This window comes from Theropithecus gelada, chromosome 19 (genome assembly GCF_003255815.1).
Source record: "Theropithecus gelada isolate Dixy chromosome 19, Tgel_1.0, whole genome shotgun sequence".
Taxonomy (NCBI): domain Eukaryota; kingdom Metazoa; phylum Chordata; class Mammalia; order Primates; family Cercopithecidae; genus Theropithecus; species Theropithecus gelada.
The window spans coordinates 3,757,166-3,770,173 of NC_037687.1; the positions used below are offsets into that span (position 1 = coordinate 3,757,166).

Genomic DNA, 13,008 nt, shown 5'->3' on the forward strand with positions numbered 1-13,008 from the left:
TCTCTTTTTTTTTTTTTTTGAGACGGAGTCTTGCTCTGTTGCCCAGGCTGGGGTGCAGTGGCCGGATCTCAGCTCACTGCAAGCTCCGCCTCCCGGGTTTACGCCATTCTCCTACCTCAGCCTCCCCAGTAGCTGGGACTACAGGCGCCCGCCAACCCGCCCGGCTAGTTTTTTTGCATTTTTTAGTAGAGACGGGGTTTCACTGTGTTAGCCAGGATGGTCTTGATCTCCTGACATTGTGATCCGCCCGTCTCGGCCTCCCAAAGTGCTGGGATTACAGGCTTGAGCCACCGCGCCCGGCCAAGGCTCACTCTCAAACACGACTAGGAACCTACTGAGCCCAGCAACTTCTGAAGGGCCCCTCGTAAAGTAACAGGGCTTCTGCCTAAGCCTTTCCCTCCAGCCACTAGGCAGTTTTTTTGTTTATTTGTTTGTTTGTTTGTTTTGTTTTGTTATGAGATGGAATCTTGCTCTGTCGCCCAGGCTGGAGTGCAATAGCACAATCTCAGCTCACTGCAACCTCCGCCTCCCAGGCTTTGGTGATCCTCCGACCTCAGCCTCCCGAGTAGCTGGGATTATAAACGCACGCCAGCACACCCGGCTAATTTTTGCATTTTTAGTAGAGACGGGGTTTCACCATGTTGGCCAGGCTGGTGTCAAACTCCTGAGCTCAGGTGATCCACCCGCCTCCATCTTCCAAAGTGCTGAGATTATAGGCGTGAGCCACTGCGCCCGGCCCAGTCTATGGTACTTTGTTGTAGCACCCTGAACAGACTAAGATGCCCACTTTGAACACTAGACTCCAAAAAGTATCATCGTGGGCTTCTGTTAGATGGGCGTGGTAGCAGGTGCCTCAGGAAGTTGAGGCGGGAGGATCACTTGAACCCAGGAGGCAGAGGTTGCAGTGAGCCAAGATCACACCATTGCACTCCAGCCTGGGTGACAGAGCCAAACCCCCTGTCTCCAAAAACAAAAACAAAAACAAAAAAAACAATAAAAAACACATAAAAGGGGTCGGGCGCCTGCCTGTAATCCCAGCACTTTGGGAGGCTGAGGTGGGTGGATCACCTGAGGTCACGAGTTCAAGACCAGCCTGGTCAGCATGGTGAAACCCTGTCTCTATTAAAAAATACAAAAATTAGCCAGGCGAGGTGGTGGGTGACTGTAGTTCCAGCTACTCAGGAGGCCAAGGCAGGAGAATTGCTTGAACCTGGGAGGCAGATGTTGCACTGAGCTGAGATCGTGCCATTGCACTCCAGCCCAGGTGAGAGAGTGAGACTCGGTCTCAAAACAAAACGAAACAAACAAAAAGGAAGTCTTGGGTCTTGGGCATCTATGAACTTTTGCTTTGTTGAAGTCTTTCAAATCAGTTGGCTTTTTGACAATGGAGTATTACGAGAGCATTAAAGTAAGGAGTGCATTCAGCAGGTACAGGACTACTAATTCTTGGACAGGCTCCACGGAGAGCCCAGGGTGCTGCGGGAAGCCACATTTGGTGATTTAGCGGATGGCACTCTTCCATCTGTATCTCCATGACCATGTGTGGCCACCAGGAATGGTCTGGTGGGTCTGGCCAATGCAGCTCCCCCTGCCATGCCCTGGCTAAAGTTCAACAAGGTAATTAATTGCACATGGCCTCTCTCCAAGTCCCTGCCATTCTAATTAGGTAACGAAGGCTGCATCTCTTTACAAAGGATCTGTTGTAGTGTTTTCTCGGGCTTGCATTTTTTCTCTTATGTACTACAAGGATTGTGCTAAATGCTTTCCATGCAAAATGTAATCTAGTTCCCATAATAGCCTTCAGAAGGCAGTGGCTCATACCTGTAATCCCAGCACTTTGGGAGGCCGAGGTTGGGAGTTCGAGACCAGCCTGGCTAACATGGTGAAACCCATCTCTACTAAAAATACAAAAAAATTAGCTGGGCATGGTGGTAGGTGCCTATAATCCCAGCTGCTCAGGAGGCTGAGGCAGGCGAACCGCTTCAATCCAGAGGGCGGAGGTTGCAGTGAGCTGAGATCAAGCCACTGCACTCCAACCTGGGTGAAAGAGTGAAACTCTGTCTCAAAAAACAAAACAAAACAAAAGAAACAAAAAAAAAGCTTTCAGAAGTAGAAACGGGCCAGGCATAGTGGCTCACAGCAGTAACCCCAGCTACTTCGGAGGCCAAGGCAGGAGGATCGCTTGAGCCCAGGAGTTTGAGACCAGTCTGGGCAACACAGGGAGACCCCATCTCTACAAAAAATACAAAAGTTAGCCAGGTGTGGTGGCGTGTGCCTGGAGTCCCAGCCACTTAGGAGTTTTTTTTTTTTTTGAGATGGAGTCTCACTCTGTCGCCCAGGCTGGAGTGCAGTGGCGCGATCTCAGCTCACTCCCAGGCGCAAGCGATTCTCCTGCCTCAGCTTCCCAAGTAGCTGGGACCACAGGCGTGTGCCAGCATACCCAGCTAATTTTTGTATTTTTAGTAGAGATGGGGTTTCACCATGTTGACCGGGCTGGTCTCGAACTTCTGACCTCCTGACCACCCACTTTGGCCTCCCAAAGTGCTGAGATTATAGGCGTGAGCCACCCCGCCCGGCCTGTATCAGGCATTCTTTTAGGGCAGAATTTTTCCTGCTCAGTACTGTGGACATTGGGACCAGATTGTTCTGTGGATTGGGGCCTTCCTGGGCACTGCAGGGTGCTGAGCAGCGTCCCTGGCCTCCACCCACTCCATAACAGCAGTATCCCCCAGTCGCAACAATCACAAATGTCCCCAGAAATCGCCTGGTGTCTGCTGGGGGCAGGATCAATCCCCCCGCTCCCGCCAGGTGAGAGCCACAGGTCTAGAGGTTAAAGATACAAAATTGTGGATCTCTCATCTCACATGAAGCTTACATTACAGGTGGCAAAGGGACAGATAAACAAAAACATATGCAAAGCAACACATGGTGCCAAGTACTATATATGTTTGCTATAATTTTATTGAAGATTTTTGTGGCTAGGCACTGTGGCTCACACCTGCAATCACAGAACTTTGGGAGGCCAAGATAGGAGGCTTATTTGGGCCTGGGAGTTTAAGAGTAGCATAAGCAACATAGGGAGAATCCATCTCGAAACAAAGAAGGAAGGAAGGAAGGAAGGAAGGAAGGAAGGAAGGCCGGCTCTTCCCGCCATCTTGGCTCCTGTGGAGACCTGTTGGGAACGGGACTTCCAAAAGGAACTATATCTGGAAGCCTGTGGTCCAAGGCCATTTTTGCCGGCTATAAGCGAGGTCTCCAAAACCAAAGGGACACACAGCTCTTCTTAAAATTGAAGGTGTTTATGCCCGAGATGAAACAGAATTCTATTTGGGCAAGAGATGCGCTTATGGATACAAAGCAAAGAACAACACAGTGACTCCTGGTGGCAAACCAAATAAAACCAGAGTCATTTGGGGAAAGGTAACTCGGGCCCATGGAAACAGTGGCATGGTTTGTGCCAAATTCCGAAGCAATCTTCCTGCTAAGGCCATTGGACACAGAGTCCGAGTGATGCTGTACCCCTCAAGGATTTAAACTAATGAAAAATCAATAAATAAACGTGGATTTGTGCTCTTGTAGAAAGAAAGAAAGAAAGAAAGAAAGAAAGAAAGAAAGAAAGAAAGAAAGAAAGAAAGAAAGAAAGAAAGAGGGAGGGAGAGAGAGAGAGAAAGAAAGAAAGAAGAAAAGAAAAAAGAAAAGAAAAGAAAGAAAAGAAAAGAAAATTAGCTGGGTATGGTGGTGTGCGCCTGTGGTCCCAGCTACATGGGAGGCTGAGGTGGGAGGATCACTTAAACCCCAGAGGTTGAGGCTCCAGTGAGCTGGGATTGTACCACTGCACTCCAGTCTCAGCAACAAAGCAAGACCTTGTCTCAAACAAACAAACAGACAAACAAAAACAAAAACAAAAATGAAAACTAAGGCCAGCTTCAGTGTCTCATGCTTGTAATCACAGCATTTTGGGAGGCCAAGGTGGGAGGATTGCTTGAGGCCAAGAGTTTTGAGACCAGCCTGGGCAACATCGTGAGACCCTATCTTAAAAACAAAGTAAAAAACAAGTCTGGAAACGTCACAAACTCCACCCATAAGATGGGCTGGTTGAAGAAACTGTAGAATTTAGTATATGCAGCTGTAAAACAGAATCAAGATTAGCTTTAGATGCTGGTTGAAGTGATCTCCAGGATGTATTAATAACTAGGTAAAGAAAAGTGTGTAGCGTGTGAGTATGCGCAGGTGGGTGGCTGTGGGGCTATATGTGGGCATTGTTATAAAAGTATTATTTATATAGTATATATATAGTTATGTTAAAAGAATGAAAAGAAAGAGCCAAGACTGCAGATTTTATATATATATAAATGTTTGTGGGTTTTTTTGTTTTTTGTTTTTTGTTTTTTTTAGATTGAGACAGAGTCTTGCTTTGTCACCCAGACTGGAGTGCAGTAGCACAATCTCGGCTCACTGCAACCTCTGCCTCCTGGGTTTAAGTGATTCTCCTGCCTCAGCCTCCCAAGTAGCTGGGATTACAGGGACCACCACCCCGCCTAGCTAATCTTTGTATTTTTAGTAGAGACGGGGTTTCGCCGTGTTGGCCAGGCTGGTCTCAAACTGCCGGCCTCAAGCGATCCACCCGCCTCAGCTTCCGAAAGTGCTGGGATTACAGGTGTGAGTCACTGCACCCGGCCCACAAGAACATTTTCTACGTGCTCACCTTCAGAAAAGTTTCGAGATCTTACAAAATCTAGCCCTTTTGTGCCTTTCCAAACTAGTTCCTCAGGGATGGCCAGCACAATAATGGCTCCTAAAGATATCCACACCCACTGGGTGTGGTACGTATGCCTGGGCAAAATAGCAAGACCCATCTCTACAAAAATTTTAAAAATTAACCAGGCGTGATGGCATACACCTGTAGTCCCAACTACCAGGGAGGCTGAGATAGGAGGATCGCTTGAGCCCAGGAGGTTGAGGCTGCAGTAAGCCATGATCACACTCCTGTAATCCAGCCTGGGCTACAGAGCAAGACCCTGTCTCAAAACAATTAAACTAAATTAAAATTTTTCCATTTTTAAATTAAATGGAAACAGGGTCAGGTGCAGTGGCTCACACCTGTAATCCTAGCACTTTGGGAGACCAAGGTAGGCATATCACCTGAGGTCAGGAGTTCGAGACCAGGCTGGCCAACATGGTGAAACCCCATTTCTACTAAAAATACAAAAATTAGCCTGGCGTAGTGGTGGGTGCCTGTAATCCCAGCTACTCGGGAGACTGAGGCGGAAGAATCGCTTGAACCCGGGAGGCGAAGGTTGCAGTGAGCCGAGATTGCACCACTGTACTCCAGCCTGGGTGATAGAGCCAGACTCTGTCTCAAAGGGAAAAAAAAAAAAAAAACAGACAGGGAACCGAGCTCAGGTCACACGCTGTGGCTTCTTGGTGTTGGCTCTAGCACCATGGACAGCTCCCATGGCCTTGGTGGACTAGGGAGGAGCTGTGGCTCTTTAAATGCCAGTCTGGGCAGGCCTGTCTGTCCAGAATATGCCTCCCTCCCTCTTTTTTATTCCTCTAACTCCACTCACTCCTCAGGGGTCTCACTCATACAGTCACCTTCCCTGTGCCCCACCAGGAAACCTCCCCGAGGGTCCCCCAACCTGCACCACTCCAAAGATGTCTCTAGATGGGCCCAGACTCTTGTCCCATTCTGTTTCTCTCAACTGAATGGGAATTCTTTTGTTTTGTTTTGTTTTTTGAGATGGAGTCTCACTCTGTCACCCCACCTGGAGTGCTGTGGCTTGATCTGGGCTCACTGCAACCTCCACCTACCGGGTTCAAGCGATTCTCCTGCCTCAGTCTCTCAAGTAGCTGGAATTACAGGTACCCACCACCATGTCCGACCAAGTTTTGTATTTTTAGTAGAGACAGGGTTTCAGCAGATTGTCCAGGCTGGTCTCAAACTCCCAATGTCAAGTTATCCGCCCGCCTTGGCCTCCCAAAATGCTGGGATTACAGGTGTGAGTGGCCTCCCAAAGTGCTGGGATTACCTGCCTGGCCTCAACTGAATGGGCATTCTAAGAGAATTCCCAATCCTGCACACAAAAACAGCATGAATTAACTGTCTTAGGGAAGCTGCGCCTTTGCCGGCCGTGAGCTGAGAAGAAGCAGATACCTCAGAGGGAAGGCGCACAGGCGGGTGATGACAAGAGGGGCCACAGCCGCAGCCCCACGCAGGGGAGCCCATCACTAACTCCGCACCCCACCCATGCACAAAAGAGGTAGCAGGCACTTGCAACCTTCCTCAGAGGCAGAATCCACCCCTACCAGCATCCTCTTCCACCGATGCTCTGGAGGCCTGGGGAGCCTGAGAGATGCCCGCTGCACCCGGGCAGGGCTTGCCTTTGTTTGCCAGTAAGGAGAGGACCATGAGTAATGGGAATTACTCACATCTTGTGCCCAGTGCCCAGCACAGGGACTAACCGAATCCACCCCTCAGTTAACACAAGTGTCTCTTACAAGACCTCCGCTTTCTCCAGCCAGGAGATGTGAAGCCCAGCTGTGTGCCAAAGTCTCTGGGGTCTCTGTTTCCCCATCTGGGCTTTCTGCCTCTGCTGTGGGCAGGTTGCCTTCATGCCTTGGAGGGGTGCAGACCCCCATGCAGTGGGTAAGGCTGACAGCCTAGGTGGGGTGTCATTGAATGTCATGAAGGGAGCCAGCCTTCATGCACTCTGCCTGCGTTTCCTGAACAGCTTTGCACCAGGAGTTGCTACTTTGTGCGGAGAATGTGCGGTGAATAAGACCAACTGAGCCTCTGCTCTTCGAAAATGTATATTCTGGCCGGGCGCAGTGGCTCACGCCTGTAATCCCAACCGTTTGGGAGGCCGAGGTGGGCAGATCACCTGAGGTCAGGAGTTCAAGACCAGCCTGGCCAACATGGTGAAACCCCGTCTCTGCTAAAAATACAAAAATTAGCCAGGCGTGGTGGTGTGCACCTGTAATCCCAGCTACTTTGGAGGCTGAGGCAGGAGAATCACTTGAACCTGGGAGTCGGAGGTTGCAGTGAGCCGAGGTCACACCACTGTACTCCAGCCTGGGCAACAGAGCGAAACAAACACATAGAGAGCTTTTCTTGTGCCCCAGCACTGTGTTTAGTGCTGTCTATGCTTTATCTCATAATGTGAAAAAGCCATAGGGGCTCCATTTCACAGATGAGGAAAACTGAGACCCGCAGGTAAGATCATTCACATCCCCTGGTCCACCAGCTGGAGAGTGGCTGCGCTAGAGTTCAAACTCACTTCCAGTCTGACTGCAGGGCCTGCACTCTCCACTCTACCGTCTTCACTGTCTCCTTGAATTCCTCCAGGGCGAGGCCACGCCGGCGCACAACTGCAGGGGGCGCCGTTCCCACAGCAGCCTTGCAGAGACAGTGTGCCTGATAAACAGGCTGCCACCCAGCCCTGTTTCGGGCATGAGGCTCCATCCACTGTAAGTGACCATCTAATAGACCCACAACATGGTGACCTGGGCACAGTCATTTCTTTCTTTCTTTTTTTTTTTTTTTTGAGACAGAATCTCCCTCTGCCTCCCAGGCTGCAGTGCAGTGGCGCCATCTCGGCTCACTGCAACCTCCGCCTCCCGGGTTCAAGCGATTCTCCTGCCTCAGCCTCCCGAGTAGCTGGAATTACAGGCGTCCGCCACCACGCCCGGCTCATTTTTGTCTTTTTAGTAGAGACGGGGCTTCACCACGTTGGCCAGGCTGGTATCGAACTCCTGTCCTCAGGTGATCCTCCCTCCTCGGCCTCCCAAAGTGCTGGGATTACAGACGTGAGCCATGGCACCCGGCCTGGGGACAGTCATTTCTTTGCCTGCACAGACTTTTTGGGGGGATGCCACCCCTCACCCCTGCTCCCTTTGCAAGGAGAAGTGCCCAGAGGACCTTCCTCAGCCCTCCCCACCCCCGTTCTCTAAGGAATGAGGCCATCTCGCCATTTATTTATTTATTTGTCCGTTGTTTTGTTTTTAAATCTGTGATGCGCCATCAGAAAATGATTTCTACCTCTGCCCCTGGCGTGGCTTTCGGAGATACTTGTCTGTCAGCCAATGGAGAGGACCGGATTCTGGCAGGGGGCTGTGCCTTTCGGTCAGGCCGCCACCCCCCACCCCCTCCTCCCTGCACACAAAAGCAGCATAAATTAACTGTCTTCGGGAAGCCGAGCCTCTGCCAGCCGTGAGCTGGGAAGAAGCAGCTACCTCCGAGGCAGGGCGCGCAGGCGGGTGGCGATGAGAGCGGGCGCAGCCGCAGCCCCGCGAGGGGGAGCCCACCGCTAACCCTGCACCCCACCCACCCCTGCACAAAAGAGCTGGCAGGCGCTGGCCACGTCGCCCTGGGTGACCTTCCTCGGATGCAGAAGCCGTCCCTGCGAGCATCCTCTTCCTCCCAGGCTCTGAAGGCCTGGGGAGCGTGAGCGATGCCCAGCTGCACCCGGGCAGGGCTCGCCTTTGTTTGCCAGTAAGGAGGAGAGGCTGTCTCAGCTGCAGAGGTGAGTGCGCGCATCTCCCCTTCGCCCAGGATAAACCGTCTCCCTGGAAGGTTTATCCGGCAGCCTTTTGCCGCCTCTAAATCCCTTTCCAGCAGATGGGGCGGGTGGGAGCAGAGAGCCACGGTCTTGTGACTCCGTGAAGGCCCTCACATCCGTGTTCCCGGTAGCAGGGAAAACCGTTCCCCGAGCTGCGCCCGGCAACACAGTTTACCTTCCGCGCGCACCGTTCCGCTGGAAGGCAGATAAGTGCACCATTTTCAGGACACGCTGAGAGCTTGGGCGGATGAAAACCTCGGCTTCTCTCTGGGACGTTGAAATAGACCCATCCTAGCCCTGTGTATTTCCTATTTATAACGCTGGGAAGGCCACCAGCTGCCGATTTGGGGAAAAAAAAAAAAAAATTAAGTATGTCGATAATGGCTTGCCTGTGGGGTGGGGAGGAAGGGGGTGGTTTATGGTTTAAGACACAGATGCCTCCTCCTTATCGGAACTCGTATGTGATTTGCTAGTAATCAGACTTCAGGGCTCAAATGAGAGCTTCACTCTGGTTCCTTGATGTCACTGTCTTCCTTTGGCCGTCTCCAAATGCGAAGCCAGGATCTGAGTGCAGGAGTGTCCGGGGCCCACTGAGGACCCACCACACCCCATCCTTAGAAGACTGTGGAGTCAACGCCTGTGGCCGCAGCTGGCAGGGGGTGGGGGTCGGGGGCGGGGCTGGGGGAAGTGTTCCTGGGGGCTGAGGTCACACCCAGCTCTGTATAAGGAAGGCAGAGGCGAAGACCCCCTTCCTCCGGAAAGCAAACGCGTTTCTACTGCCGAGGAGAACTTACCGTCGCGGGAAGGGCCTGGCTGGCAGCTGCCACCCCCGCCCCTCACCCCATAGCATCCAGGAGGGATTTTTTTTTTTTTTTTTTTTCCCTGCTGCGTGTTACTGTCCCTCCTCCAAGAATGAATGACGACATTGAGGACAGAGAATCGAGTGAGAAACGCTCAGCCTGTACGGGGGAGGGTCTAGTTTTAGCCGTCCCCTCCCCCTACTTCCTCATCTGACTGAGGCTGCCTCTGGGTCCTTCCTGTAATCCACCGTCCCCGAGGTAAAGCCGGTATCTAAGGCTGGGGGGCTGCAGGTAACCTACTCCGCAGAGAGGCAGTCAGGACGCCATGCGAGTTGGGGGCCTTAGATGCTTTATGTATTTGTTTTTTTGAGACAGGGTCTTGCTATCTTGCCCCGGCTGGTCTTGACCTCCTGTGCGCAAGCGATCCTCCCGAAGTGCTGGGATTACACGTGTGAGCCACTGCCCCCAGCCAGATGCTTTATTTATTTATTTATTTATTTTGAAATAGGGTCTCTGTTGCTCAGGCTGGAATGCAGCAACACGATCAAAGCTCACTGCAGCCTCGACCTCCTGGGCTCAAGCAGTCCTCTCATCTCAGCCTCCTGAACAGCTAGGACCTCAGGCACCAGGCACCCAGCACCATGTTTGGTTTTTGTATTATTATTATTTTTTTTAGAGATGGAGTCTTGCTATGTTGCCCAGGCTGGTCTTGACCATCTGGGCTGAAGCGATCCTCCTATCTTAGCCTCCTAAAGTGCTGGGGATTACAGGTGTGAGCCACTGCACCAGCCAGATGCCTTATTTTATTTTATTGTTTGAAATAGAACCTTGCTCTGTTGCTCAGGCTGGAATGCAGCAGCACGATCAAAGCTCACTGCAGCCTTGACCTCCTGGGCTCAAGCAGTCCTCTCACCTCAGCCTCCTGAATAGCTAGGAGCTCAGGCACCAGGCACCCAGCACCATGTTTGGTTAATTTTTGTATTTATTTTTTTTTAGAGATGGGGTCTTGCTATGTTGCCCAGGCTGGTCTTGACCTTCTGGGCTCAAGCAATCCCCCTATCTCAGCCTCCCAAAGTGCTGGAGATTACAGGTGTGAGCCACTGCACCCGCCAGATGCCTTATATTTTATTTTATTATTTTATTTTATTTTTTTTATTTTTTATTTATTTTTTTTTTTTGAGACTGAGTCTGGCTCTGTCGCCCAGGCTGGAGTGCGGTGGCCGGATCTCAGCTCACTGCAAGCTCCGCCTCCCGGGTTCACGCCATTCTCCTGCCTCAGCCTCCCGAGTAGCTAGGACTACAGGCGCCCGCCACTTCGCCCGGCTAGTTTTTTGTATTTTTTAGTAGAGACGGGGTTTCACCGTGTTAGCCAGGATGGTCTCGATCTCCTGACCTCGTGATCCGCCCGTCTCGGCCTCCCAAAGTGCTGGGATTACAGGCTTGAGCCACCGCGCCCGGCCTATTATTTTATTTTTTGAAATAGAACCTCACTCTGTTGCTCAGGCTGGAATGCAGTGGCATGATCATACCTCACTGCAGCCTCGACCTCCTGGGCTCAAGCAATCCTCCCACCTCAGCCTCCTGAATAGCTGGGACCTCAGGCACCCACCATCATGCTTGGTTAGTTTTTGTAAATTTTTGGAGAGATGGGGTCTTGCTATGTTGCCCAGGCTGGTCTTGAACCCCTGATCTCAAGCGATCTGCCCAAAGTGCTGAGATTCCAGGCATGCACCACTGCACCCAGCCCCCAGATTATTTAAAAAGTGGATCTAGCGGCCAGGTGCAATGGCTCACGCCTGTAATCCCAGCACTTTGGGAGGCAGGCGGATCACTAGGTCAGGAGTTCGAGACCTGCCTGGCCAATATAGTGAAATCCTGCCTCTACTAAAAATACAAAAATTAGCTGGGCATGGTGGCACGCACCTGTAGCCCCAGCTACTCAGGAGGTGGAGGTTGCAGTGAGCCAAGATCGCACCACTGCACTCCAGCCTGGGTGACAGAGCGAGACTCCGTCTCAAAAAAAAAAAAAAAAAAAAAAAGTGTATCTTGCTACTCAGGAACTGTTGAGAGGACACACGGAGGTAATGGAGTGTACCATGCTCTGTAATGACTGCCGGACACGGGCCTGAAATCCTTTTGCAAACACGGGAATGCACACAGAAATGACTATTGCCTATAAGACGAGATTTCTCCACCTTGGATCTATGGATATTTGGGGCCCAGTCATTCTTGGTCATGGGAGGCCATCCTGGGCACTGTAGGGTACTGAGCAGCACCCCTGGCCTGCCCCAGGGGGCACTCCTTTCCCTCAGTTGTGAGAAAAGTGCCTCTAGATGATGCCAAGTGTCCCCTTGCAGGAGGGGTGGCAGAATTGCCCACAGGTGCAAAGCACTGGTTTCAAAGCACAAAACAGATGGGGTTGGTTGAGTCATAAAATGCCGGTATGTTATATCCAAAAGGTATCATAGAGGTCATCTCTAATTCAACTCTTGTTCACAGAAGGGGAAACTGAGACCCAGAGAGGGAGATGATCTGAGAGTCCATCATGCCCCAGAGCAGACCAGAACTCAGTCTCACCTGGCAGCTCTGATCCTGGCCCCCACCTAGACTGCTTCCCCCTGCCCAGTGAGCTCCTTAGAACAAGAAAAACAATACTGCTGTGGGCAGTGGGGTGGTGCAGTGGCTCACGCCTGTAATCCCAGTGCTTTGGGAGGCTGAGGTGGGAGGATCACCTGAGCCCATAAGTTCAAGACCAGCCTGGGTGACATAGCAAGATCAGAAAAATTAGCCAGACATGGTGGCACATGCCCATGGTCTCAGCTACTTGGGAGGCTAAGGCAGGAGGATCGCTTGATCCCAGGAGTTGGAGGCTGTAGTGAGCCGGGATCACACCACTGCACTCCAGCCTGGGTGACAGAGAAAGACCCCGTCTCTAAATAAATAAATAAATAAATAAAGTGACATTTTGTGGTTAGTAAAGATGAGGGTCTCCTTTCTAACCCCAGTCTCTTTCCACACTGTCTTTGTGAGCCCTGGGATCAGGTCACTTGGACTTGCTTGAGGGAGGACAGAGGGGCAGGACAGGTGGCCTGGTAGAGATGGCAGATAGTGATGGGTTAAGCCTACTGGATTCTCTTTGAACTTGGCATTCCCAGCAGGGAAGCTGAAGTATATCAGCCATTCACACTTTAGTATGAATGATGATTTGGATTTCTTGCTTTCTAGTTGAGGTCCAAGGTCCAAGAGGGAGCATAAGTCTATTTGGGTCATGGCTTACCCTGGAGAAGGTAGATTTCAGAGTTTCCAAGGGAGCAGGGCTTGTATCCGAAGGCTCAGCCTCTCACCCACGTTCAAACTCTGAACCCCACTGTGCATCCTAAGCTTTCTGTGCCTCCGTTTTCTCATCTGTAAAACAGGGGAACCTCATGGGACTGGGTGATGGTTCAATAAGAAGTGTTGGCCGGCCGGGTGCGGTGGCTCAAGCCTGTAATCCCAGCACTCTGGGAGGCCAAGACGGGTGGATCACGAGGTCAGGAGATCGAGACCATCCTGGCTAACACGGTGAAACCCCATCTCTACTAAAAAATACAAAAAACTAGCCGGGCGAGGTGGCGGGCGCCTGTAGTCCCAGCTACTCGGGAGGCTGAGGC

The 13,008-nt window shown here is 51.4% G+C and overlaps 1 protein-coding gene and 2 pseudogenes across 1 annotated transcript in view; all 3 read left to right on the top strand.

Moving 5' to 3' along the window:
* Nucleotides 1–832, top strand: part of LOC112612812 — a 3,676-nt pseudogene extending 2,844 nt beyond the window's left edge.
* Nucleotides 833–1,384: 552 nt separating this feature from the next.
* Nucleotides 1,385–3,562, top strand: LOC112612814 (annotated as a pseudogene).
* Nucleotides 3,563–7,382: 3,820 nt separating this feature from the next.
* The window catches only part of ATCAY (ATCAY, caytaxin), a 41,622-nt gene continuing 35,996 nt past the window's right edge, over nucleotides 7,383–13,008 (top strand). The window contains exons 1-2 of the mRNA XM_025368026.1: nucleotides 7,383–7,467; nucleotides 8,424–8,522. The gene's annotated coding sequence lies outside the window, so the exon portion shown is untranslated. The remainder of the gene's footprint in view (nucleotides 7,468–8,423; nucleotides 8,523–13,008) is intronic.